This window comes from Syngnathus scovelli, chromosome 1 (genome assembly GCF_024217435.2).
Source record: "Syngnathus scovelli strain Florida chromosome 1, RoL_Ssco_1.2, whole genome shotgun sequence".
In the NCBI taxonomy this organism is placed as follows: Eukaryota; Metazoa; Chordata; class Actinopteri; order Syngnathiformes; family Syngnathidae; genus Syngnathus; species Syngnathus scovelli.
In genome coordinates, this window is record NC_090847.1 from 12529155 (window position 1) to 12535154 (window position 6000).

Below are 6000 nucleotides of genomic sequence, written 5' to 3' on the forward strand. Positions count from 1 at the left end.
GACCTTTGACCATGATATTTCCCTAATAAAGTGGCCTGTTATTAGGTACACTTGAAAATGGCGGTGTACCTAATGGAGGGTCCGTGTGATTCCCTCGTTAAGTGCACCTGCGTGAAAAGTTTTAGCTCCTGCGGAATGTGAAAGTGAACAAAAACTTTTCACACAGGTGCGCTTAATGAGGGTCACTTGGAAAACATGTTGGAACGCGGCCCCGAGGACTACAGCTTGACACCAGTGACCTTTGACCATGATATTTCTCAAAGTGGCCTGTTATTAGATACACTTGAAAATGGCGGTGTACCTAATGGAGTGTCCGTGTGATTCCCTCGTTACGTGCACCTGCGTGAAAAGTTTTAGCTCCTGCAGAACGTGAAAGTGACCAAAAACTTTTCACGCAGGTGCGCTTAATGAGGGTCACTTGGAAAACATGATGGAACGCGGCCCCAAGGCTAGAGCTTGACACCTGTGACCTGTGACCATGATATTTCCCTAATAAAGTGGCCTGTTATTAGGTACACTTGAAAATGGCCGTGTACCTAATGGAGTGTCCATGTGATTCCCTCGTTAAGTGCACCTGCGTGAAAAGTTTTAGTTCCTGCAGAACATGAAAGTAACCAAAAACTTTTCACGCAGGTGCGCTTAACGAGGGTCACTTGGAAAACATGTTGGAATGCGGCCCCGCATACCGTATTTGCCGGTGTACAGGTCGACTCGGTGTATAAGTCGACCCCCTAAAATTCGACGGAAATTTACGATTTTATGATATATCCTTTGTATAAGTCGAGCTCAATTGTTGCATTATATTAAACTTCAAAATTCAATATGCGAAATTTATTGACGAAATGTGTTCAAATTCCGGGAGGCCGTGCGCATGCGGCTGTTTATAAGGAGGAGATCGCGGCCGGCGAGCTCGCGCACGCCGCCCGGCACCAACGGGAGGCCGGAAATAGCTCCAAGCCGAGCGGATCGGCACTTTATAAGCACCGCGCAGGAGATCGCGGCCGGCGAGCTCGCGCACGCCGCCCGGCACCAACGGGAGGTCGGAAATAGCTCCAAGCCGAGCGGATCGGCACTTTATAAGCACCGCGCAGGAGATCGCGGCCGGCGAGCTCGCGCACGCCGCCCGGCACCAACGGGAGGTCGGAAATAGCTCCAAGCCGAGCGGATCGGCACTTTATAAGCACCGTGCAGGAGATCGCGGCCGGCGAGCTCGCGCACGCCGCCCGGCACCAACGGGAGGTCGGAAATAGCTCCAAGCCGAGCGGATCGGCACTTTATAAGCACCGCGCAGGAGATCGCGGCCGGCGAGCTCGCGCACGCCGCCCGGCACCAACGGGAGGCCGGAAATAGCTCCAAGCCGAGCGGATCGGCACTTTATAAGCACCGCGCAGGAGATCGCGGCCGGCGAGCTCGCGCACGCCGCCCGGCACCAACGGGAGGTCGGAAATAGCTCCAAGCCGAGCGGATCGGCACTTTATAAGCACCGCGCAGGAGATCGCGGCCGGCGAGCTCGCGCACGCCGCCCGGCACCAACGGGAGGTCGGAAATAGCTCCAAGCCGAGCGGATCGGCACTTTATAAGCACCGCGCAGGAGATCGCGGCCGGCGAGCTCGCGCACGCCGCCCGGCACCAACGGGAGGTCGGAAATAGCTCCAAGCCGAGCGGATCGGCACTTTATAAGCACCGCGCAGGAGATCGCGGCCGGCGAGCTCGCGCACGCCGCCCGGCACCAACGGGAGGTCGGAAATAGCTCCAAGCCGAGCGGATCGGCACTTTATAAGCACCGCGCAGGAGATCGCGGCGCCTCATTGGACTTCCAGCGGGCCGCGCACTCGCGCACGCCGCCCGGTTCAAATTTTCTAAGTGCAACGCACAATGAGATGCATGAGAAACGGCCTTGGTTACCATCACATTTGAAGCGATGAATACGAAGTTAAATTTTATGACTCGGTGTATAAGTCGAGGTCGATTTTTTTCGGTCGATTTTGGATCGAAAAAGGTCGACCAATACACCGGCAAATACGGTATATACATATATGTGTGTGTGTGTGTGTGTGTTATACGTTGTTATATGAGTTGGTGTCCCCCAAAATAACAAATGTCGGTGTACTTTTTTTTAAGCGCACCTGCGTGAAAAGTTTTTGGCCACACCCGCCCTCACCCCCACGTTCTGATTGGCTGTTTGATCTGTGACGTCATTTGGACACTCTATTAGGTACACCGCCATTTTCAGGTTCGTTCGCAAAGATTCACGAGTGCGTGACAGACAGCGTTGCTGCTATGCCAGCCGACACACGTTATGCCGACATTGATGTTTTAATTTTTTATTTGTTGGACTGTAGTTGATGGTGTTATTATACCGAATGTGTTTGAATAAAAGGTTGGAAAAAAAAATCTGTTATGCCGACATTTGTTATTTTGGGGGACACCAACTCATATAACAACGTAAAACACATACTACATATTGTCATATAAAGCAGTTAACCAAATGTCTGATTTTTATATTTTAATTGGCGAATATAAAAACAAGGAATAAAACACCACACAAGTTTTAACAAGTGTTTATTAAAATAATAGTAATAAAAGTACATTTCAAACCAGCAATCTAATGTGAAATTGCAGTAAATATATTGGATAACAATATTTAGGCGTATATATGCATACATGTTATTTAAAAACTACTATAAGTGTTATAAAATCAAGATTACCCAAAGAGAAGCATAATGTCCCCGTTGTTGCATAACGGCGCATCCCTTCATGCAATAAAGTTAGCCGTTAACTTGGAGAAAACGTGCATAAAAGAAGTGGTGTTTCAGTGAGTGGTTCTTTCTTTCCTTGGCAAATCGTAAATCCACATTCTGGCTTACATAGTTCACGCCAGGAGACAACACACGTTCATTGACTGATCCGTTGATGCATGGGAAGGCAGTTCACCCATTAACTCGTTCGCGAACGGGAAAGTCAGGATTCGTTCCATCACTGATCCGTTCTCGCGATGAACTGGAAATGCAAATCACTGACTCGTTCACTCACGGATCCATTCAGTTGGTGAACGGGAATGCAATTTACGACTCGTTCGTGAACGGGAAGTTACGTCATTTTCTTCTTCATTTTGTTTTACGGCGAGGTGGCACCAGCTTCGATGTGCATTACCGACACCTACTGGTTGAAGTCATATGAACTGAAAAAAGAACGAATCACTTTATTAAGTTATTCGTTCACTCTCGTTCACTGAAAAGATTCGTTCTTTTGATCGAATCGTTCACTCACGAGCCAACACTAAGAGGTACGTCGTACGGGTTCTGGGACAGAGCCATTTGAAGGGTTATCTTTAGTGGTGCCGCCAATGGAGGCACAAATGGGAATAGAATTTGTGCTTGAAAATAGTGGTGAAGACCATGGAGAGAATTATGTGAGCATATTTGTCGATGTGAATGGATCGTAACCCTAACCCTAACTCCAGCCCTAGCCCTAAACCCAACCCTAAGCCTAGACCCAACCCTAACCTTAGAGAAGTGTCTGGTTTTATGGGGCAGTACATGAGCAACTGTGTTGCAAATTTTTACATGATAAAGTATTTTCAGTCTCACAGGGTTTTGAACTAAAGTCACTGGGGAGAGAGTCCAGAGCACTAACCACTAGACTATGGAACTCTCCCTGGTATTACATGGAAGGTGTGTTTATGGTTTGTGTCCAGGATGTAAATCACACCACATTTTTCAAAAAGCTCAGTCTTCCATGTCTCACACACGTGAGTGTGATGATCAATTAGAAAATATTGTGGAATGTTCTGAGGAGTGAAAAGGAAAACAAGCTTGTGACCTGATTTACAGCTTTTCATGACAACTTAGTCTACCTCTTTACACCCCCTCCCCTTTGTCCCCCACTCCACATTTCTGTCTCTCCAGTTTGCAAACACATATAATAATACTTTTGATCTTTTCCCACCTCCTACTCTCATACTGACTCCATCTGCACTACTGTCGTACAACCCAGATATGTCCTAGATAAAAAAAAAAAAAAAAGATGTAGAGGTCTGCCACTCCTTCCTTCCTTCATCATCTCCTCCCGCTTCACTCGGGAAATGCAGGAGGAGGTCAGCAATCATGTGTGTCACTGTGTCTGTGTCCATGAATGTCAAATATTCATGCGTCTCTTCAGAACCCCTCAACAAAAGATGATGTCTGCACCGGGGCACAGCAGACTGCCAGTTTCCATGGAAACCACCATCCGCACCCCCTCCCCTGCCCGACTCATTTGGTGGCAGCCGCAGCAGCACCTCTCTGGAGATGTGTATGCGACGCATCAGCATCTGAGTTAGCAGCAGGGGGTCACATAGAAAATTAAAAGAAACAAATAAACGCATCATCAAAGTGAAATAAATAGTGAATAAAAGGAATCCAAATAGTGGAAGTAGGCACGTTCTTTCCTGTCTGTTTGTCTAAGCAGCCCCACATAGCCACCATAAGCTGCTTACTCTAATACTGCTGCACAATAGCCTCTGCTACTCCCCATTTACCATCGGTAGACCCCCACCCACCCATCAAGCATGTCTGCTAAAAGTGCTTTAATTCAACATGGCCTCTTTTACCTTTTATCTTCATCTTTACATCTCCGACCTGGAAGACATTTCAATCACAGTAATTCACCCCTTATGCCAAAAGCACTCACTCACCACATTAAACACATACTGTGTCACTTATTTTCGTAAGGAATTCAGTCTTGAAGGAGTTCAAATGTGAAGGTGTACCTAATGTTGTGTCTTAGTGGGGTCGCAAGTAGGCTAGGCTGGACTGTGCAGCTGTGCCTCTCTCCTCTGTGCAGCCCTTGTTTATTAGCCCCGCCTTCTTCTCATCACATTTGCCATTCTGCATGCCAAAGTGAATAGAAATCACATGATTGAAAGGAACATCTGTAAGATGACTGTGGATGGTCTGTGGGGTTTTAACAAGCCTCAATTTAACCATAAGACAAAGGAGGAAAATATCCAGGAATGCTGCTGCAAGTATCTCATCCCCCCCCAGCTGGATGGAAGTGTAACCATGGTAACCGAGCAAAAGAATGATGTCATTGCCTCTGTCTTTACCCTCAGCATTTTATTGTCTCCCACCAGGAGAAAAATGGGAACTCTCTTGGGTCAGAATCTTCGAGAGTAAAATCTAAAAAATACATAAAAAAGGCTTTTATTTTCTCAATGACAAAATACATAAATGTTTTACTGCTTAGTAAAAACAGTTGTTACAGATGCGACATCTTCAGATTACTTATTGAGCCCTAATCAAACCAAGCACAGAACCTCCTTGCTATCAATTAAAATCAATCTCTTCAAGCAGAAGCACTTTATGAGTTTTAAATGTCTCCTAGAAGCAATTTGAGTGTCCAAATGTCACTGTGATGCAGCATCTTGCATGACCCTCGCCCACCCCCTCCGTGTATTCGCCTCACGGGAATACAGAAGAGGGGTGCTCCCAGAGGATATCAGATTGCTGTAGGCTCATCAAGATGTAGGTCAATTGACTGTTTACTGCCCAGTGAGGCCATCAGTCTGAGAGAGAGAGAGAGAGAGAGAGAGAGAGAGAGAGAGAGAGAGAGAGAGAGAGAGAGAGAGAGAGAGAGAGAGAGAGAGAGAGAGAGAGAGAGAGAGAGAGAGAGAGAGAGAGAGAGAGAGACAGACAGACAGACAGACAGACAGACAGACAGACAGACAGACAGACAGACAGACAGACAGACAGACAGACAGACACAGTAGGGATGGCCCACACACAAACAAACGTCAAAAACTAGATCTCAACATTGAAAAAAAAGAATGATGTCATGAAGTGGGTCAGGTTGCCAGACAGCGATATTTGCCCGGGGGTTGGATGTAGGTGATACCACAAAGAAAGATACCCAATGTTCTACATCCAAAAGATGAAGAAAGCAATGAGATTCAGTATGTTACACATAGACTGGGTATGTATAAAAAGTCTACACGTCATTGTTCAAATGCAACATTTTAAT